This window comes from Bos grunniens, chromosome 7 (genome assembly GCF_055505025.1).
Source record: "Bos grunniens cultivar Pamir isolate PY7600 chromosome 7, Bosgru_T2T1.0, whole genome shotgun sequence".
In the NCBI taxonomy this organism is placed as follows: Eukaryota; Metazoa; Chordata; class Mammalia; order Artiodactyla; family Bovidae; genus Bos; species Bos grunniens.
In genome coordinates, this window is record NC_141171.1 from 74,681,861 (window position 1) to 74,705,421 (window position 23,561).

At 37.8% G+C, this 23,561-nt stretch overlaps 1 pseudogene; it reads left to right on the plus strand.

The window, feature by feature from the left end:
• The first annotated feature begins 17,224 nt into the window (after positions 1-17,224).
• LOC147369835 (E3 ubiquitin-protein ligase makorin-1 pseudogene) lies at positions 17,225-18,481 on the plus strand (annotated as a pseudogene).
• The last annotated feature ends 5,080 nt before the right edge of the window (positions 18,482-23,561 follow it).

The following is a 23,561-nucleotide window of genomic DNA, read 5'->3' on the forward strand; positions in this document are numbered from 1 at the left end:
TGCTTTTAATGTTTATATGCCTTTATATTTATAGTTTTGTGGGTTTCTCGTAGGTAGTATACAGTTGGGTCTTATTTTTTGATCAACGGATAATCTTTTTATTAGTACATGTAGATCATTGATGTTCAAAGTGACTACTGATACATTAATAGTTGGATTAACACCTACCATACTTTGTTATTACTGTCTGGTTGTTGCCCTTGCTCTTTGTTCTTATTTTTGTCTTTCACTCTTTTCCTACCTTTTGTATTGTTAATTGACAATTATGATTTAATTTTCTCTCTTTTCTTAGCATATCAATTATACTTTTTTCCTATATCTAATGTTTCCCCTAAAGTTTGCAGCATAGATTTACCATCAGTCCAAACCCACTTTCAAATAACACTATACCACTTCACAGGTAATAATTATTAATTATAATACCAAAATTAATCTATTTATCCCTCTTGTCCCTTATATCACTGCTGTCATGTGTCTTTCCTCTGGTTTCTTTAGGGATTTTCTATTTATCTTTGATTTTCTGTAGTTTGATAATGATATGTCTATGTGTTCATTTGTTTTGAGGGTGGCATGTATGTACTTGATGTTATCTGAGCTTCCTGGATATGTTGTTTGATCTCGGATATTAATTTGGAAAATTTCTCAGTCATTATTGCTTCAAATATTTCTATTTCTTCCTCTTTTTCTGGTATTCTCATTACACAAATGTTAAAACATTTGTAGTTGTCTCACAGTATTTGAATATTCTATTCTACTTTTTTCAGTATTTATTTCCTTTGCTTTTCAGTTTGCAAAGTTTCTAATGATATATCCTGAAGCTCAGTGATTCTTTTTTTAGCTGTGCCCAGTCTATGAATAAACTCATCAAAAGCATTCTTTATAATATGATATTTTAGATCTCTAGCATTTCTTTTGGGTTATTTCTTAGGATTTCCACCTCTCTGCTTATACTTCATCTGTTCTTATGTATCACCTACTTTATCCATTAGAGGCCTTAGCATATTAAGCACAACTGTTTTAAATTCCTGGTCTAGTAATTCCAATATCCCTGCCATATCTGGTTTTGATGCTTGCTCTATCTCCTTAAGTCATGGGTTTTGTCTTTTAGTATACCTTGTAATTATTTTTATTGCTGGCTGGACATACTCTACCAGGTAAAAGGAACTGCTGTAAATAAACCTTTAGTAATATGGCAGTAGGGTGCTGGGGAGGAAAAGAAATCAATGATGTGATGATTAGGTCTCATTCTTTTACTGAGCCTATACTTCTGAAATAAATTACTCAGGTATTTTTTCCTGTTAGGTGGGAAAGGATAACTAGAGTGGGCTGGAATTTGATATTTCCTTTCCTTCATCATGAAAAGCTTGAGGGGCTGGAATTGGGTTTTCCCTTCCCTGGGTTAGCTTCCCTGATAGCTCAGTTGGTAAAGTAACTGCCTGCAATGCAAGAGACCACAGTTCAATTCCTGGGTTGGGAAAATCCCCTGGAGAAGGGAATGACTACCCACTCCAGTATTCTTGGGCTTCCTTTATGGCTCAGCTGGTAAAGAATCCACCTGCAACGTGGGAGACCTGGGTTCAATCCCTGGGTTGGGAAGATCCCCTGGAGAAGGGAAAGGCTACCCACTCCAGTATTCTGGCCTGGAGAATTCCAAGGACTGTATAGTCCATGGGGTCACAAAGAGTAGGACACAACTGAGCAACTTTCACTTTCACTTTCCCCAGGTCAGTTTGATCTTGTTAAGAGAGCCCTGTGTATTTCAAAATTGTTCTTTTTCCGCTCCTGCCTGAAGCATGTGGGTTCCCCTGGAATTTTTTTCCCACACTTTCAGAGTGATCCATACTGCTAAGTAGCTTCAGTCATGTCCAACTTTTTGTGACCCAGTGGACTGTAGCCTGCCAGGTTCCTCTGTCCATGGAATTTCCCAGGCAAGAATACTGGAAGGGGTTTCCATTTCTTTCACCAGGAGACCTTCCTGACCAGGGATTGAACTAGCATCTCTTGCATCTTTTGTATTGGCAGGTGAGTTCTTCACCACTAGCACTACCTGGGAACCCCTGGTCCACACTGAGCCTCTAGCAACTCATCAGTTACAGTTCAGGTTTTCCTACCCCAGTTCTAATCTCTGATCTTGAGCCTCTCCTCCAGTAAGCTGTGACTCTTTGTATTTGTCTGTCTCTCCATCCTTGGGGCCAGTAATTTGTCCTGTGTTTCTCCCCTGTTTTAGAGATCCAAGAAGGGTTGCAGATATTTTACTTTGCTGATCTTTTTGCTTGTTGTTAAGATGAGTTGTGACTTATGTGTGGACTTATATGTGGAACCAGAAGCCTTTTTTTTTTTTTAAGCCATGAGTGCTTTGTAAAGAATATAACAACTGCTAGTACAGTTTGCCGCCACTGAATTGATTTGTACTAAGGCAGCAGCAATTTTATCTACGATTGCTTTTTGTATAATTACGGCAAATTTCAAACACTAAAAGAGCTTATAATGTCTTAGTGTTATTACAAAAATGTTTTTGAGCTTGTGGATCCCTGAAAGAATCTCAGAATTCCCTAGGGAGTCCTTAGATTCCACTTTGAGGACCACTGTCTTTAAATTTAATACATATAAAAGCTCTTTTTTGTATTAAAATTACACATAAAAATGGAATGGTTAATGATCTATATCTCTTTGGCTCTACAAATATCTTTGCTAAACAGCTTTCTTTCCTCTAAGAGCAAAAATCACCCTTCAGGACACCTACCTCTTCCAACACTAGTTACCTTTTGTTATCACATAAATGACACTGAAAGTAATCAGCACAATTGCCTAATCTGGGCTTCTGCTTAGCAGCTCAGTCTTGTCCAACTCTTTGTGACCCCATGGACTGTAGCCCACCAGGCTCTTGTGTCCATGGGGATTCTCCAAGCAAGAATACAGGAGTGGGTTGTGATTTCCTACTCCAAATCTGGGTGTCTGCACATGATGAAATTGATGCCAAGACAGGAAAACCCACTACTGTAGGGCTGTTATTTTAAATCTGATTTCCAGCCCAAATCATGTTTTTATTTTTGTGTATATGGCTTTATTCAACCATTGAATTCTCTCTCTATTACGTTTATTTTCTTTTTCCCTGTTTTCCTTCTTTTAATCAGACACACTCCTAATCATACATAGTAATGTTTCTCATTTATGTTTTGCTAGTTCAAGCTAAAAAATCTTTTAAATATCATCTCTGGGTGATTTGACTACATTTAGAAGCTGTGTTAAAGCCCAAAGCAATTAAAAATGGTGTAGTATAAATCTCTGAATGATAAAGTTTACAGAGAAAACAGAATGCATATAACTTCTAATTATCTTTGCATGAATTTGAAATCTTTCTGGAGGACAAAATATTGTTTAAACATAAATAATTGCAGTAAAGAAGAAATGAGTTCACCCTCGAATGTTGTCTCTGAAGATAGTGGTTACACCACCCTTCAGTGGCTGTAACCTTGCCTAAATTAAACATAATGAGTAAGAAGCTATTAAAAAGGAAAGCAGAAAGTGTAAGAGGAGAAAAATGCAATCGATATTTTCAGTCCTAAATTGCAAGTTTACTAATCTAGCTGCAGCATATTGCAGATGTTTCTTGATCCACCATAAGTGAACCTCAGCAAATTTCTTCCTACTCAGAATAAAATTATTAACCTAATCCAAAAAAGATGATGTGAAATGATGTGAGCATCAAGCACTGTAACAACTCTGAAAATGTTCCCAACCAAAATCTATGATGCCTTTGCTATTAAAACGTGGTTGATAATTCTCATGTCAGTCATTTAAGGGCTATTTAGGTCTTGTTAATTGAATTTAAAAGGAGACTTTATCACAGACACTCTTGGCTTGAATATTTTTCTCAAAATAAATTGTTAAAGGGCCTTTCTATGTCTAATGTATGGAACAAGCTATTGGCTTGTATTTAAAATATAAATATATTTAAAATGAGGGGCCATGTTGCTTTTAAAATCTCAATATGATGATCTGGGTGAAATGATTCTACCAGAAGTCAATATTGCAAAGCTGAATTCTCTTATAAAGCTAAAAATGTAGGTTTTACATACTTATTTTTGAGAATTATACCTTAGTTCTTTCTAGGTTTTCTGAAATACAGATCTAAAGATGGCTCTAGGTTAACCAACTGAGCATATCACCCAACAAACAGCTCTGCCTTGTAACAGGCAAACAAGGTGAGCTGCACACTTGCTGTCAATCTTTCACAGTCTATTATGGTTCAAATTTAGTGAGAACAGAGCTATAGATTTCTGATTGTTTTGTTAGAATGGCACATTAACAAGGCATCCATTGCTTAAATTTAATATATTGTCCAGTATTCAGATTTTAGTCATAAAAAACTGTTACAAATTAGAATTCATTTTTATACCATCTGTTATAAATCACAGTGTTAGTCACTCAGTTGCGTCTGACTCTTTAAGACCCCATGGACTGTAGGCCCCCAGACTCCTCTGCCCATGGAATTCTCCAGGCAAGAATACTGGTTGCCATTCCCTTCTCCAGGGGATCATCCTGATCCAGGGGTCAAACTTGGGTCTTCTGCATTGCAGGCAGATTTTTTACCATCTGAGCCACAAGGAAAGCCCAAAGTGAAAGTCATTCAATCATGCCTGACTCTTTGTGACTCCAAGGACTATAACCCACTAGGCTCCTCTGTCCATGGGATTCTCCACACAGGAATATTGGAATGGGTAGCCATTCCCTTCTCTAGGAGGATCTTCCCAATCCAGGGATCCAACCCAGATCTCCTGCATTGCAGGCAGATTCGCTACCATTTGAGCCTGTTACAAATCATGAGATTATCTAAAATTTCAGCATATTTCTAAAGCATGGGTTCAAATACTTTTAGTGACATTGTCTTCTGATCCAACAACTTTATATACACTACATGTCTAAAACTTAACATTCTAAAATTTACGAGGAAAAACTGAAACAGTGAATGTCGGCCTTGAGGGACTCTCAGCACATTAGTGTCACTTCAAGGCACTAAAACTAGACCAGAAATCTTTTCCTCCTATGGATAATGGCTGAAGAGCTTTGAGTCAAATGTTAGAGGGACTGCTGATGATTAATTCTTCCAGCTAGTTTTATTTCATTCCTTTTTTAACTGCGGATGGAACAGAACACTAGCAGGCGATTGCCAGTGAGCCATGGTAAGAGATCAAGCAATGCCAAGTTTGATGTTTCTGTATGCAAAGATGATCACTCCAAATCCAAGAGAAGAGCTGACCAAAACTAATATCAATGTTTGAACATTCAGTTTTGTGAGTGCAAACTGAGAACATCATCCTAGAAACACTATTCCACTCTCAGCTATAAACTTGGGTGAAATTAAAAGTGGAAAAGATAAAACATGATGATTTACCTCTATTTCACCAAGAGAAAATCATCTTTGGTTCAACTGTCACCCAAAGTGACAAAAGTGAGAGTATTTTGAGGTGAAACTGGCTCAAAGAAACATAAAAGTGAAAGGAAGAAGAGGAGTTTAACTTTATATTCCATGTCCTAGATACATTCCAGAACATAAAGAGACTAGGAATAATAACAAGAATCATATGTATTGAGCATTTGCTATAAGCATGAGTCTGTCCTTCATGTGCCTAAATGAAATGAAAGCAAGGCAGATATTAAAATGTTAAGGGAAAGAAAAGAATAAACACAGAGATGTAAGAATCCAATAATAAGAATCCAATAATAAAAATCACTAGAGACAAAGTGCACTGTTTAACTCTATAATATTCCAAACTGAGACTTCACTTCATGGGATACTTAACCAAACTGCCGTCCTATGAAGGAATCAGAATTTTTATTTCTCTCTCTCTCTCTTTCTCTCTCTCTCTCTCTCTCTATATATAAATATATACACAAACACATACACATATATAATGTATGTTTTATGTTAAATAAGTTTATATAGAGAGATATATAGATATATAAGATATAAAAGACATCAGTTCAGTTCAGTTCAGTCGCTCAGTCATGTCTGACTCTTTGCGACCCCATGGACTACAGCAAGCCAGGCCTCCCTGTCCATCACCAACTCCCAGAGTTTACTCTCAAACTCATATCCATTGAGTCGGTGATGCCATCCAACCATCTCATCCTCTGTCATCCCCTTCTCCTCCCACCTTCAATCTTTCCCAGCATCAGGGTCTTTTCAAATGAGTCAGCTCTCCACATCAGGTGGCCAAAGTATTGGAGTTTCAGCTTCAACATCAGTCCTCCCAATGAACATGTAGGACGGATCTCCTTTAGGATGGACTGGTTGGATCTCCTTGCAGTCCAAGGGACTCTCAAGAGTCTTCTCCAATACCACAGTTCAAAACCAACAATTCTTCAGCATTCAGCTTTCTCTATAGTCCAACTCTCACATCCATACATGACTACTATACATACAAATAAATATGTGCATATTAATATAGCAACAAATAGATAGCCATAGATACCGTTCACGTATATATTGCATAGAGACAGATAGACAGAGACAGAAGAGACAAAGAGAAGAAAATAGAATAGTTAAGATTTTGTAAATCTTAAACTCATCCCACAGTTCCATGGCCTGAGTCAGGGGAAAAGAAACTGGGCCACAGTTCCTTTTCATTAAAATTGCATTTGAACTATCATATTTGGCCTAACTGTGATTACCCTCTTTTCTCAAATGAATTTGGTCCTTGTGAAAAAAATGTGGATTGTCAATACTGGATCACAAGCTTAAGCCCACCCTGAGCACAATTTCAAAGATATAACATGCTTTCACAAATATAAAAATAAAACAAACAGAAGAGCGGCAAGGCGGGGAATGTGGTGATGTCTCTGTAACATTAACACTGGGGTTCATCATTAATGAATGTACATAGATTAAAAATGGAGCTATAGGGAACAAGACTGACCAGAGGCATCATGTTTAAGCAAATAAAACCAGGCCCAAGTTACAACAAAATTGCAGAAGCAAAGTTGTATTTTTACCTCCAAATATCTGCATTATATTTTATGATACATTTTAAATCATAGAAACATGTGCATACTCTAAATGCTATGTTAAGGTGCTTTGATTCTAATATTTTTTGTATATTTATAGTTTTATATCTATCAGGGGTGTGTGAGTATGTGTTAGTCTCCCAGTCATGTCCAGCTCTTCTGCGACCCCATGGACTGTAGCCTGCCAGCCTTCTCTGGCCATGGGATTCTCCAAGCAAGAATACTGAAGTAGGTGCCAGTTCTTTCTCCAGAGGATCCTCCTGACACAGGGCTCAAACCTGAGTCTCCTGCAGTGCAGGCAGATTCTTTACCACTGAGCCACCAGGGAAGCCTGATGTACAATGAAGTAAATCAGCTGTATGTATACATATATCCCCTCTTCGTTGGACCTCCCTTCCTCCACCTGATTTTATTCATCTAGGTCATCACAGAGAACCGAGCTGAACTTACTGTACTGAGAACTGATACAGTATGAAGGAAGAACATTCACAATTATTTGAAAGGACTATTAAAATACCTCTCCATATTTCAACTATTAAAAACAAAATATAAACTCATATCAGTTTGACAGAAAACAAGTATAAATGAACTGGAACTCATTTAATTGTCTGAGTCTTGTAAGACTTAGAAAGTCCTTGAAATAAGAAGAAAAGACATCTCTGACAGATGTTTAAACTAAAGTAGAAGGACCATGAAGACCCACTCAACTCTCATACCCACTAAACCTCTCACTATTAAATTGCACCCATAACCTCAGTGAGTCTAATATAATTATTCTGCTCTTCCTGGTTGGTAAAGTAGATATGTAAATCCCCAGCTTGCATGGAATAATTTTAAGCTAAAAGTAACTACAGGTATAAAAGTAATTATATGTGTGGTGGTCTAGTGTTCCATTGTAAGTACTTGTGGGGAGATTTTTTGTTCTATTTTAACATATGTTCAAATTCATCAGAAAATTATAATACTTAAAAAGTTATATTTAAAATCAAATCTATTTACTTCCAATAATGTTAATATTTGAGATCAAGAAAATGTATAAGGGGAAAACGCACGTATCAAAATATAAAAAACCTTACAAGGACCACATCCCAAGTAATTTTTCATTTTCCTTTGAAATGAGGTATAAGGAGTCTTTTTTCAAAATCTTGCCTCATCATTTGATAGCAAAATCCAGAGATTCAAATACACCGTAATCAAACTAAGCAATAAGGAATTTAGTCCAGGTTTATAGGATGAGGCATAGTTGATAGAGTGCTGTGATATTAATGGTTTAGACAAATAACATTGCACATAAGAGCAAACTCGGATTGAAGAAATCTTTTTAAATAGTAAAACATTGGAAATGTAGAGAAGTAAAGCTCAATACAAAGAATGACCTTGCCTCCCACTTGAGATAATACTGTTATAACAAACATTTTTAACACGCATTATAAACCAAGACCAATTATTTTAACACCTTAAAATTGTTGAATTAATTTGGGAAGATAAGTTATACTTCAAACAAAAATTATTTGTAAAAACAGAAGACAAAAAAAAAAAAAACAGAAGAAATATTGATCCAAAGTAATGGATTTTGAAAAGTTTAGACAATCTTTTATTGACAAACTGTGGGCTATTTTAGAGATGTTTTCTAAAAGCTAAATTCAGTGACTTATTTTTATAATTTTGCTCTTGTGCCTGTCAATAGACTGAAGAAACTGTAACTCAGTAAAATAATTTGTATCCACTTATGTACATTACATTATATTAGTACCAACTATGTGTCAGGCATTTGAGGTTTCCCTCTGGGATTAAATAATACACACTGCTGCTGCTGCTAAGTAGCTTCAGTTGTGTCCGATTCTGTGGGACCTCATAGACCGCAGCCCACCAGGCTCTGCCATCCCTGGGATTCCCCAGGCAAGAACACTGGAGTGGGTTGCCATTTCCTTCTCCAAGGTGTGGAAGTGAGAAGTGAAAGTGAAGTCGCTCAGCCATGTCCGACTAGTAGAGACCCCATGGACTGCAGCCCACCAAGCCCCTCCGTCCATGAGATTCTCCAGGCAAGAGCACTGGAGTGGCTTGCCATTGCCTCCTCCAAAATAATACATGATACATGTCTAAATATGCAGGAGTTACTATATTATATTAAAAGTTGAAATAATAGTTAATATTATGCATCAAGTAGAGCATATCCTTATAAGGGTGAAGAGTACAACATACAGCAGAGATGTAACTGTGGTTTATCTATGGGCAGATGACAATAGCAACAAAACACTTCGGGTCAAAATCTCTGGGTATCACAAGTGACATAGAGAGCTGAATAAAAGAAAATTAATAAGAACCAAAACTAAACACAGTACTCTGTAGGGGGAGGCATATTTTCTTTTCAAATATCCATGAAACATTAATCAAATTTTGATCATATATTTGGCCACAAGGAAAAAATTAACTTTTTAAAACTAAAAGCATACAAATGACATTCAATGACTATAAATCTGATTTTAAAAAGCAATAGAAACTAATTTACAAAACAGATAGACTCAGGTACTGAAAACAAATTTATGGTTACCAAAGAGGAAAGGGTGGAGGGAGACATAAATTAAGAGCTTTGGATTAACAGATATATATATATATATATATATATATATATAATACATAAACAATAAGGACCTCCTGATATATGTAACTGAAACACTTTACTGTACACCTGAAAACTAAAACAATATTATAAATCAACTGCAGTTTAAAAGATCAATAGAAATCAAGGGTAAAAACTGTATCTAGCCCCTCAGATATTTAAAAACACTCTGCTCAACTTCTTTTGAAGCAAGAAGTAAATAAAAATCTCAATTGCTGAAAAAAAATCACCAAGAAAAACCCTTTGTTCCACAATTCATGAAGTGAAATGAAAGTTGCTCAGTCATGTCCAGCTTTCTGCGACACCATGGACTATACAGTCCATGGAATTCTCCAGACCAGAATACTGGAGTGGGAAGCCTTTCCCTTCTCCAGGGGATTTTCTGAACCCAGGGATCGAACCCAGGTCTCCCACATTGCAGGTGGATTCTTTACCAGCTGAGCCACAAGGGAAGCCCAAGAATATTGGAGTGGTTAGCCTATCCTTTCTCCAGGAGATATTCCCGACCCAGGAATTGAACTGGGGTCTTCTGCATTGCAGGTGGATTCTTTACCAACTGAGCTATCAGGGAAGCAATTCATGGGATGTGATCAAAGAACACTAACTTTAAAGGATAAAACAGAATGAGGGCAACCACTGTTTTGTTTTGTTGTTATCATCATCATTATTTAGGAGAGGTCTTCATGTGCTCAGTCATATCTGACTCTGCTACCCCATGAACTGTAGCCCACCAGGCTCCTTGGTCCATGGGATTTCCCATGCAAGAATACTGGAGTGGGCTGCCATTTCCTTCTCCAGGGGATCTTCCCAACCCAGGAATTGAACCTGCATCTCCTGTGGCTCCTGCATTGCAAGGAAATATTTTTACCTGCTGAGCCATTGAGGAAGCCCCTTAAGGAGAGTTGTATGTGTGCTTAGTCTGACTCCTTGTGACCTAAAGGACTGTAGCCCACCAGGCCCCTTTGTCCATGGGGATTCTCCAGGTAAGAATACTGGAGTGGGGTTGCCATTCCCTCCTCTAGGAGATCTTCCCAAACCAGGGACTGATCCCAGGTCTCCCACATTGCAGGCAGATTCTTTACCATCTGAATCACCAGGGAAGCCGGGGCAGATGGTCAAGCAGAACCAGTAAGCCAAGCTGACAAAAGGCACAGAGAAGTGGTCTAGGAAGACTGGTCATTATCTTGTCACCATTTTAACAGTGATGAGAAGGTGTGCTCTGGACTCAGTGCCTGGAGTCAGATTCTTTTTCTCCGATGTTCTAATTGAGAGACCATGGGCAAATTTCCCCATCTTGCAAAGGGGAAGAATAAATACTTTCATGAGGTTTTCACAAAGAGTAAATAAGTATTCAAGGCTATACTAGTGCCCAGCAAAAAGTGAATTCTCAATAAACGTTTGCAAAATTCTAGTGGCGAGAATCCAAAAATAAGAGGGAAAAAACTATCAAATAATATAATACAAAAAGTCAGAGGGCCTAAGAGTTGAGAGGATATCATTAGATTTGACTAGCTAACTGATTGCCATTTGAAATTACAAGAATGCAGTTAGAAAAGAGCAAGGAAGTTAAAGGTGATAGCCTGCAGGAGCTTATTTTGTGCCCCTGTAACATTTTGGGGGAAAAAATCACCCAGGATGTCCAATATGCATTTCTTAAAGATTTAGTATACGTGAGTCACTTTGCAAAGCTATTTCAGTATGGAAAGAAACAGATCATTCCATTGGCTTTCTCTCTTGCATCCTCTGCGTGAAACCTAAAACCCCATGGGTATGACTTAGGCAATGGCAATCACTCTGCATTCTTTGCTTAGGATAATCATTCCTTAATGTGTTTAACTGTCTATTGAGCACCCATGACAGTGCCACCATTTATCTTAAAATTTGGAAATCAACACATATCAGTCTTGGAAGGTAAAACTGATTTTTAAAGATGAACCAAAAATTCAAATATTCATATAAAATATTCTTAAGTGTTGGCGCAAAAATACTGAGCAATACAAATCAGCAAAACAACAGGTTAATTAGGTTTTATGCTTGATCACTGCGACAGTTTAGTTCTTTATTTTCACTTTTTGACAATTTAGTTCTTGATATCCAATCTCTCATTTATTCTCATTTTTAATCTTTCAATGTTTCCTGTAAAATTCATGTCTTTTTTCCTTTCTTTTTGGGAAAAAAAAAGAAGTCTCTGAAGTACAAGAGATTCAGAAATAAAGGAAGTCAGGGAAGAGAACTGCATGCCCCTAGGGAATTTATTTCCTGTCCTTGGGTCATCCCATTTTATTTTCTTCTAGTTCTGAAAACACCATGCTGACCGGATTTTTGATTAAAAGTGGATTTGGGCTGAGCAGAAAGTTAGAGAACTATATATCAAGTGACCAAAATCCTTTCCAGAAATGAAACTAAAGAAATTACACTTTCCTTTTACCTACAATTCTCAGAAAAGCGAAAGTACTTCCTCAGTATTTAGCAATTCCCCAATCTCTTAACTCCAAGAAATCTATCAAAGGCTCTTTTATAATTATGTAATTGAGTAATTATTATATGGCAGGCATTAGGCTAAAGTGAATAACAGCATGAAAAAAGAACTATTATCCGTCCTATTTTCAATTTCGAAATCAGGAACTCAAATATTTACAATAGGTCACATAGTAGTTATAACCAGAGGGGCTGAGATTCAAACCCATAATTATGTGATGTTATGTGATAACATATTCTGTGATATTATAATTATATGATATTATATTCTGTAAGGACCAAAGAAGATAGCTAGATTGCAAACAATAAAAATAAATGTGGAGTAAAGGACAAAAGAGGAAAAGTAGCACATAGAAAGGGATGCAGTGGGCAATAATAGATATCAAGTCCCAAACCTAGTCTGCTTTTACAGAACGCCACTTAGCATTTCACCCTGCACAGGAAACAGGAGAACTTTCAGAAGGTGCCTCTTAATAAGAATGATCTCTCACCCACCAAGCTGACAATAGAATCTAGAGATACTGAAAAATGCCTGATTGCTCCTGTTTTGTTTTTTTTTTTCCCCCACTCACTGAGTAGGAAAAAAAATGCAGCAGGAAGAAAATGAGAATATGTGTGCCATCTTTTCATCTTTGCTGCAAAACGGGGGAGGTGGGTGGGAGGTGGGGACGGGAGGGAGGGAACATTCATATGTCCATTGCTAACATCCTCATATGTACAAAACAGTTCTGGAATTCTCTTTTTTTGAAGGAATTATAGCATTGTTATTTTTTAATGAAATTCATATCAGAAATCTGTCAGAGAAAAATTTAGACAAAAAGCCGTGTGCCACAGTGAAGGCTGGATGATTAGATAAGGAAATAAGCTACACTATCATTTATGAAAAAGGGATGAAGAGAGATGCTGACCATTTTTGTAATTATATTTCTTCATATTTGGAAGTAAAGGTATAATCTTTGGATCTTAAAATATAAAAATCAATTAATCAGACTATTTCTTTGGAAATAAATGACATGCTGTGTAAATCAATACCGGAGTTACATGAAAGTCAGGAAATAAAAAGGCCAGAGTGGTTCTCCATGGTTTTGTTAGGCCGCAGCTAGAATATCAATCCATGACTTGCCAAGGTAGTCTAGAATTCATATGAAAATGTTCATAATAATGGAATCAGCTGTGGAAAGAAGAAGTATCTGATGTCCACAGTATACCCTGTCAGGTGATTCTGCAAAGGGCAAAATGACTGAGGCAAAGATTTCCTGTTCTGCTGGAAAAAAATGCATCTCCAATCATCACAGGTATAATAGCAATTCTTATCTTTGGGCTGTAGAATTCATCTACCACTGAGAAACGACTTTGCCATGTGTTTCTCAATCTTTTGACAGTTAGCAATATTATGAAGATTGCCAAATGTACAATATATACTGAATTTCAAAATAAGATTTAAGTCATGTCTTAGGTGCACAAATGCTATACAGAAAATAATTATGTACCTGACAGCAATAATAGGAGTAAAGGAAATGGCTAACCAATTTTGTTATTTATTTACTTCAATATGGGTAATTTAAGAAAGATTTGTAGTCTTATGCCTTCAAATATAATTTCTAATACATACTGCAGTCACATAGGTATAACAGAATCTGACCAAGTACTGTCAACACAAATGACTTTCAGGGACCAGACAGCTATAGTCAAGAAGTAAAGTGGAGAAAAATTACATGGCCATCTTGGTCTATGTTTTTTTTATTAATCTTTTGATAGAGATAGAGAGAAGATAAAAATGTATATAAGTGTGATCATGAATAGCAAATGTTCAGTAGTGTCAGAAACAGAGGAAAGCATTTGGACTGAGGCAAAATGAAGACCCCATATCTCACCAAAGGTGTTCCCAGTCCTATCTTACCATTCCCTTTGAGAATTTAGGTCTAGAGCTGCTCAATATTTTGATTTTTTTTATATTTTTTGAAATTGTTTCTAAAATATCACATTACCCTGTAGCTCAGATGGTAAAGAAATCTGCCTGCAATGCAGGAGACCCAGGTTTGATCCCTGGGTTGGGAAAATCCTCTGGTGAAGAGAATGGCAATCCACTCCAGTATTCTTGTCTGGAGAATTCCATGGACAAAGGAGCCTGGTGGGCTACAATCCATGGGGCTGCAAAGAGTCGGACACAACTGAGTGACTAACACTTCTATTACTAACACAAACAGAATGCCTCTGTGACCTATGTAAAAGTCTTGAGCCTGGTCTAAGTCTGAGGACGAATAGAGTACAGGTAAGACAAAACCATGTAGTTGTATGTGACTTGGTCGAGTTTGGGCAACACTCCCACTCTGGCTCTATCTTGATGTCTACTTCCTTCCCGAGTCCTTCTAGGTTGTATGCTCAAGGGGGAGGGGGCAGGAAAAAAGAGGCTGCAAGAAGGTATGCAGAACAGGAACACTGCAAGCAACCCTGTACCCTTGGGTACTGGAGTCATTGCTTTTAACTGGCTTTATGACACTTGTCGGACTCATTTAACATCTCTGTGCCAGCTTTTTCCTCCTTTGAACTGAAGAGAATTAGATTAGATAATGTCTAAAATCTCTTCTACCCAGAAAAATCTAGAAGTAGGCAAACTATTTCACAGCCTCTCTGTGGCAAAGGAAGTTGTTAGTCATATTGTATCAAGCCTATAATTTATCTTTAAATCTTTTTTAATAACACTTTTCACTGAGGTAATTTTCTTTTTCAATGGTTACCTTTATTTTTGTACTTTTACACGTTAAAAAAAAATTCTTTCTATGTGTGTGCTTTAGGAACAGGCTAACAGATTTCATCTTATGTATAAAGTCTAATACTGGAGTAGCTTCCCAGAGGACTGTGTTCAAAAGGATTATGGGAGATCTAGAGGTGGTACATAGCATCATAATTGACTAGCAATGTCTGCATAGGTGAGGGAGAATTTTTACTTTTTATCAGAATTAGGTTTAGAAGCATTGATTCTGAATCCTAAGATTTCAAAATCACCTGAACCTTACATTAAACATCCAAGATGCATGGCTACTTATATTTATATTTATATATATATATATATATATATATATATATATATATATATGTCTTGTAGAACTTAAATAAACATTTTTAGCCAAAGTATCAACCTCCCTTTTATTTTTTAGGGGCGTGGGGGAGGGCAGAGGGTAGCACTTTTTTTCAAATTATAAAATACACTATCAAAAATATCATTACTTTAAGTTTTATTTCAAAATCTTGGAAATTCATTGGCAAAATATATAAAGTATACCTTGAACTGAAATTTAAATTAATTCTGCATATCTCACCTATATTCTCAGTTGTTTTTGGGGTTTTTTTTTTTTGTCTTCTTTTTTTACAAATCAGGAGCATAGTTTATCTTACTCTTCATAACTTAGCTAATTTCAAAGAGAGGAGTGGGACGAAGTATATTTCTTTTCCAACCTCATGGGACTGTAGGCCACCAGTCCACGGGATTCTCCAAGCAAAAATACTGGAGTGGGTTGCCATTTCCTTATCCAGGGGATCTGCCCAACCCAAGGATGAAATCTGAGTCTCCTATTTGGCAGGCAGATTGTTTACCATTGGGTTACCTGGGAAACCCCATGAAGCATATACTAAGCCTGTCAGATTTCAGATTCTCATCAGGTCTTTTATTCAGGCACATGGAACATGGAATCCAATATCACCATCAAGCAAAAAAAGTTGAATGTTTCAGAAATCACAGAATTTTACATGAAAGTAAAATCTTGAAATACTTAAAGGAGGACAGAGACTTATTGCCCAGCAGTTTTAACAGGGACTCACAGCTAAATATTTATTCAAGAAATAATCAAGAAAAGATAATTCTTCCAAATGCTAGGAATTCTAGAAAAACTGAATAAAGTTGCTAAATTTGCTTCATAAAAAATAAATATTTCTATGAATAGTATGATGAAATTCTATTTCTCAAGTAGTTTTTTAAAGTTCTGATTTTTAAATACCCATATGTAGAATATTTTAAAATAATTACAGTTTTATTATTTGTGCTTACTCCAAAGTAGGATAGACAAGAACTCCCTAATAGAGATCTTATTACTTCCTAGGTGAAGAAATATTAAAAATATTAAATTTATTCTATTAATTTTCAGTAGGTAAATGTGTGCCAATATAGTTTTAAGATCCTGAACAAAATTGTTCTCTAAGATGAAACATTATCCCCCCAGTAATCTTCATAAGATAGCATTTTCTAAATTGAAGTAAATTCAAATTACCACTGGCTCTGAATTTCTGAATAAGTAAAGGATAAATTATCATGCAGTCATCTTACCACTCAAGGTCTTATTACTGACAAATACATTTAGAGACAACCACACTGAAAATTCAGATTCTTAAAAAACTTTCTCACAAACCTTGCTCAGATGAACATTTCAGATCTCAATTAAATTTCTACCTGATATTCAAACCTGTGTCCTGGGTTTGTTTTTCTCCTAAGAGCCAGGGTGATGGCTTTTCCAATTATAGCCATATTTGAAAATCCCTAAATCTTTAAATAAAGGTTTCTTTGGATCCCATGGGAAGAATGTCTGTGTGGACTACACAACATTAACTCGGACACAACAGTCAGGTTAAGAGAATTATAATTCAGAGACAAAGACATCCATTTATTTTTCATGTCTGCTCAAGAAAATCATACTGTTCACGGGGTTCTCAAGGCAAGAATTCTGAAGTGGTTTGCCATGCCCTTCTCCAGTGGACCACGTTTTGTCAGGCTGTATATTGTCACCCTGCTTATATAATATATATGCAGAGTACATCATGCGAAATGCAGGGCCGGATGAAGCACAAGCTGGAATCAAGATTGCCAGAAGAACTGTCAATAACCTCAGATATGTAGATGACAACACCCTTATGGCAGAAAGTAAAGAGTAACTAAAGAGCCTCTTGATAAAAGTGAAAGACAAGAGTGAAAAAGCTGACTTTAAACTCAACATTAGAGGATGATGTTTCAGAGACCTAGCCTGCTGTTACCTAGGTCCACTGGTGATACTTTCCTGTTCCTGGCCTCTAAACCTCATCTCTCAGTTTATCGGCCTGTCATCAGCAAGCAGATAGAGTTTGGACTCTATGGAGAGGAAGGACACTAAGAGGTATTTCACGCATGGGCTTTGGAAGGAGATAACTGTCACTATTCACACGGCCTCTCTGACAGTCCATATGGTGTAGTGTGCAAGTATTTTCAGTGAGGGTACTCTATTTACAGAGACCGCCACAGATATGAACATAGCAAGCCACTGAAACAGGAAGAAGCAACTGCTACAGACCTAACTGCAAAGTCAGCCCTTGCTGCTTCCACGAGTCATCAGTTGGACTGACTGCTGAAATGAACATGGGTGAGGCTGAGTCAAGAAATTCAACGTTTGCAACTGTAGGCGCCAATTCAGAAGACCGGGTAAATGCCATCGAGTGTGTTCCAGGGCAGCCCTACTGTGGCCAGACTGCCCCTTCCTCCGCTGAAGCCCCCCTGCAGGACTCAGTGACCCAGGAAGATGCAGAGAAGGAGCCAAGTGCGGTGGAGACCAAGAAGCAGCTCTGCCCCTATGCCGCGGTGAGGGAATGCCGCTATGGGGAGAACTGTGCATGCCTGCACGGAGACGCCTGTGAAAAGTGCCGGCTGCAGGTCCTCCAACCCCTGGATGCTGCCCAGAGGTCACAGCATATAAAATCCTGCATCGAGGCCCACAAGAAGGACATGGAGCTCTCGTTCGTGGTGCAGCACAGCAAGGACATGGTGGGCGGCATCTGCAAGGAGGTGGTCTACAAGAAAGCCAACCCCAGAGAGCGCCATTTCAGGATCCTCTCCAACTGCTGTCTCAAGTGTATTCGCAAGTGGAGGAGTGCTAAGCAACTTGAGAGCAAGATCATAAAGTCCTGTCCAGAATGCCTGATCACATCTAACTTTGTCATTCCAAGTGAGTACTGGGTGGAGGAGAAAGAAGAGAAGCAGAAACTCCTTCAGAAATACAAGGAGGCAATGAGCAACAAGGTGTGCAGGTATTTTGATGAAGGCCGTGGGAGCCGCCCATTTGGAGGGAACTGTTTTTACAAGCATGCGTACCCTGATGGCCATAGAAGAGCCACAGAACAGAAAGTGGGAACATCAAGCAGATATCTGGCCCAACGAAGGAACCACTCTGGAAGCTCATGGAGGAACCAGAGAACAGCAACCCTTTTGACGACAAAGAGGAAGTTGTCACCTTTGAGCTGGCCAAGATGTCACTTATGCTTTTGGCTGCAGGTGGGGACAACGACCTAACAGACTCTGAAGATGAGTGGGACTCGTTTCATGATGAGCTGGAAGATTTTTATGACTTGGATGTATAGCAACTTGGCGGGGCACATGAACTGTGGTCTGCCAAACCTCAGACGGCAGCAGGCCTCGGGAGGACAGCCGTACCCCGCCGCTCTCCTAGGCGGGCCTTCAACTCCAGGTGCTGTCCTAATCATTTTTACCCAGGGCCTGTCTTCTCAATCCCTCACCTTTCCCCAAGGAGTATGTTGTTTTCTCTGTTTAAAAAAGTTGCCAAAATAAATCTGAAAGTCACTTTTTCTGTAACATGAATTTAACTATCAGATAGTTCATGTAGGTTTGTTGCAGTCATGTTTTCCACCAGATCCACACAGTTTGAGGGGAGCGTATCTGGATTTCCAGGCTTCATTTCTGAGGACACTGGGTTCATAAGTTACAGCACTGGTCCCTGCTTCGGGAATCCAGGAATCGGGGTGATGGGAGAAGAATCTGAACTGTAACAAGTAGCAGCCTTCTGCTCTAGACTTGAGCAGTGGGTACTTGGTTTCTGGTAAAATCTGCTTTACACCTATGTGTTCCATCTGGTCCCTGGCCTGTCATCCCTGCCTTGTGTACTCATCCTGTAGTTTCGGTCTCTCGTTTTATTGCACACAAGTAATACTACTGGGTAACCAGAACCAGGTGTGAATGTATTTGAGATTTTTACCATCTTTAGCGTGATAGGAAAATTGTGAGCGAACACATATAAAAAGATGAGAGTGGAAGAAAATAATGCAGAGTTGGAAGCTGACTCCCCAAGGCTGATGGACTTGGGACGTGTGAGTGTGAGTGTGTGACAAGCTTCCTATCCTTGCATAGACGCAGTGTTTGTAGCCTTAGCGCAAAAACTCCGTTTAGTGGTTTCAGCCTCATGTGGCAAATAGATCTTAACGGACAAAGCAGTTTATTGGGAGCTGTTAACAGAGCAGTGCTAGCTCTGTCTGTATAAACAGAGAAATGGGCTTAGCCATAGAAGTGCAAACTATCTGGTTATCCCATGTATTAACACAACCTAACTTGGGTCCAGAGTTGCGTTTAACGTTTGATCTCCTGGACTTCTCGGTCCAGGCACTTTCTGACCAATCTTTGTCCTCATTTGAGGCATTTCTTGACAGGTTTTTGCTTCCTTTTTTGTGGGTATTTGCCTCATTCCATCCCCAAGTTTGCAGTTAGATAGTGTGATTCAAAACTATGTTCTAAGGTGTTTCCTGTAGTGGAGTCATTTTTTGGCAGTATAGTAAGTCAGGCTTTTCCACTAAAGGGGGAAACAGAGGGTGGTAATCCAGAAGATAAGCAAAAAGCTAACGTTAAAGTGTTAGAAGAATTCTTCGATCGGAAATTTTAGCGTTGTGTTTTGTTGCTCTATTTCCCGAAAATAACTTGGAGGTGCCCTGAGCGTGTCCATCTACTGCTATGATGCCTCAGATATCACTCACTTTCAGAAAAAAACAAAACAGTAATTGTTGCAGAGATCTCTGCATTTTTCAGCTGCCCTTTTGTAAGACTCACTTTTCCAAAATAAAACAATTTTTAAACATCCCCACCCCGCCCCCGGCAAAAAAAAAAACAACAAAACTCAACATTCAAAAAACAAAGATCATGGCATCTGGTCTCATAACTTCATGGCAAATCGACGGGAAAACAATGGAAACAGTGACAGACTATTTTTTGGGCTCCAAAATCACAAAATCACATTTTGTGAATGGTGACTACAGTCATGAAATTAAAAGACACTTGCTCCCTGGAAGAAAAGCTATGACCAACCTAGACAGCATATTAAAAAGCAGAGACATTACTTGGCTGACAAAGGTCCATCTAGTCAAAGTTATAGTTTTTCCAGTAGTCAGGTATGGATGTGAGAGTTGGACCATAAAGAAAGCTAAGAGCCAAAAAATTGATGCTTTTCAACTGTGGTGTTGGAGAAGAGTCCCTTGGACCACAAGGAAATCAAACTAGTCAATCCTAAAGGAAATCAGTCCTGAATATACATTGGAAGGACTGATGCTGAAGCTGAAGTTCAAATACTTTGGCCACCTGATGTGAAGAAACGACTCACTGGAAAAGACCCTGATGCTGGGAAAGATTGAAGGCAGGAGGAGAAGGGGATGACAGAGGATGAGATGGCTGGATGGCATCACTGACTTGATGGACATGAGTTTGAGCAAACTCTGGGAGCTGGTGAAGAACAGGGAAGCCTGGTGTGCTACAGTCCATGTAGCAAAGAGTCACAAAGTGTCAGACAGGACTGAGTAACTGAACTGAACTAAAAGAAAGTCATTCCAGCTATTCTGGGGTGTGGTGTGGTGGGGAATCATGTTTCATTTCTCATTCTGAGCAATTCCCCATTGAAAATAATAGGTCTTCTACCTTTGAGAATCTTCTCACTAAAATTTCAAATATTTTTCCAATTCCCCAGATTTCTCTAAATTGTTATATGGCCTGAAAAAAAATTCAACCTCTAAAACTTCTTTAAGCTAGGAAGTATCAGTATGTTATGCAGGTTTTTTTATCACCACAAGGTAATTATTGTGGTGAAACACCAAGAACAATACCACAGGACTATAGGATTAGTCTTAGCATTAAAAAAAAAACTGCATGCCCTGAAGCATGTCCTTAATTATTCAGAAGACCGAGTAATCATCTACATTGAATTTATCAATAATTAACTATGCCTACCTTAATGCACTTTAACTGAACTTCATTTTTTATAGTGAATCATCCACATTCAACATCATGAAAGTTGAAAGTTTTTAATAAACTTAAATATGATATCAACAGTGAGAGCTCAGGCTCATGTCCTTTTCTGTTTTACACTCTCCTTCTGGGTTGGCTAATCCAGTCCTAAATCTCTGAATACCAGTTGTGTGCTGCTGTTGTCTCTCAAGTTTATTTCTCAAGGTTGGTGCTCTCCACTGGACTCCATATCCACTCATTCAACTGCTAATTTCATCTTTACACTTGGATAGATATCTAATGAACAGTTTAAACTTCATATTTCCAAAAGTCAGTTAATACCTCCAAAAGTCAAATAAACTTCTCTAATAATTTTCCCCCTCAATGGAGTGAAAAAGGGCTACCATCTACTCTATGGCATACATGTAAGAATCCACAAATTGTCCCAGACCCGTTGCCTTCCCTCATTCTCTCCATGCAATCCTTGTATGTCTTACCTATAGAACGTAATTCCAAGGTATGTACTTCTCTCCACCCACACTGCTTACCATGCTAGTCGAAACCACCATTGTCTCTGTCCAGCACACTGCAGCAGTCTCTGCAGTAGATCACTGCTTTTATTCTTGCCCCTTCTCCAAACCATTTTCCAAGTAGTTGCCAGAGTAATCTTTTTGAAACAGGGTATCAGTTAATGCCACTATGCTGAACAAAACCCTACAGTGACTTCACACTGTACTGAGACTAAAGACCAAACTCTACCTATACACTTACCATCTAATCCCTGCCTTATTCTTTGACCCTCTTTTTTTTTTTTTTTTTTGTCATTCTCTCCTTTGAATACAAATTCCCAAAGAGAAGACTTTTCTGGCCAGTGTACCTTCAACCCATCCCTTAGAATAATGTGTGGTATAGCAGATTCTGAATATATGTTTCTAAAAAGAATGACTCAGGTTTCCCAAATATAAATACAAATGTATACATGCAATATGGGGGAGGGAGAAGCATTGGTCATCATTGTGCTATTTAAATAAGACCACATAAAACATATTTATGTACCTCTTTTCCTCATGCAACAATGATGTGAGGGATTCTTTCTATTCAAATGATAAAGGTTAAAAAATGATAAAGCTTTATTTTCTTTTTGTCAATTGTGCATGATATTGCTCTGAACAACTCAAATATATTTTCAGTCATACCCTTATTAATGGAATTTTTTTTTTACTTTTTGCCACTTTGAGTAATGCTGCTATATTCTTATATATGTCTGTACCTAAAGATTTATTTATATTTCTATGAGATTGACTCCAACAGTTAGAATAATAGGGTCAAAATTATACATTTTTAATTTAAATAAATATTACCAAGAACAGAAGCTGTAGCTCTTTACATTTCAACAGCAAAACAAGAGTGTATCCTTTTTCCACATCCATTCCCCTACTAAGATTTTAGGAAGTTGTTCTTGTATTTTCTAATTTTTAAAATTTAAGTTTTATTGTTATTTACAATAATATATTTATATATTTTTACAATGAAAATATTTCTATTTTATACATTTAAATACTTTTACCTTTTTTCCTGTTTTTCTTTTCTTTAACATTTTTGCCCTTGATTCAGAAGGTTTTAATACCCTGAGACTGTAGATACAGATATTATCTCCTATCATTCTTGTAAAAATTTTTTTGTTCTATTGTTTAAATTTAAAGTTTTAACCCATATAGAAGCTAGACTTCAACAGTACATGAACGGAGAACTTCTACATGTTCAAGCTGGATTCAGAAAAGACAGGGGAACCAGTGATAAAATTGCCAACATCCGCTGGATCATAAAAAAAAGCAAGGGAATTACAGAAAAACATCTACTTCTGCTTCATTGACCACACTAAAGCCCCTCACTTTGTGGATCTCAACAAACCGTGATAAATTTTTAAAGAGATGGGAATACCAGACCACCTTACTTGCCTCCTGAGAAATCTGTATGCAGTTCAAGAAGCAACAGTTAGAACTGGATGTGGAACAGCAGACAGGTTCAAAATTGGGAAAGGAGTACGTCAAGGTTGTATAGTGTTACCCTGCTTATTTAAATTAAATGCAGATTACAGCATGTGAAATTCAGGGCTGGATGAAGCACAAGCTGGAATCAAGATTGCCGGAAGAAATATCAATAACCTCAAATACGCAGCTGACACCAACCTTACAGCAGAAAGCAAAGAGGAACAAAAGAGCCTCTTGATGAAAGTGAAAGATGAGAGTGAAAAGCTGACTTAAAACTCAACATTCAAAAAACAAAGATCATGGCATCCAGTCCCATCACTTCATGACAAATAGATGTGGAAACAGTGACAGACTTTATTTTCTTGGACTCCAAAATCACTGCAGATGGTGACTGCAGCCATGAAATTAAAAGACGTTTACTCCCTGGAAGAAAAGCTATAACAAGCCTATA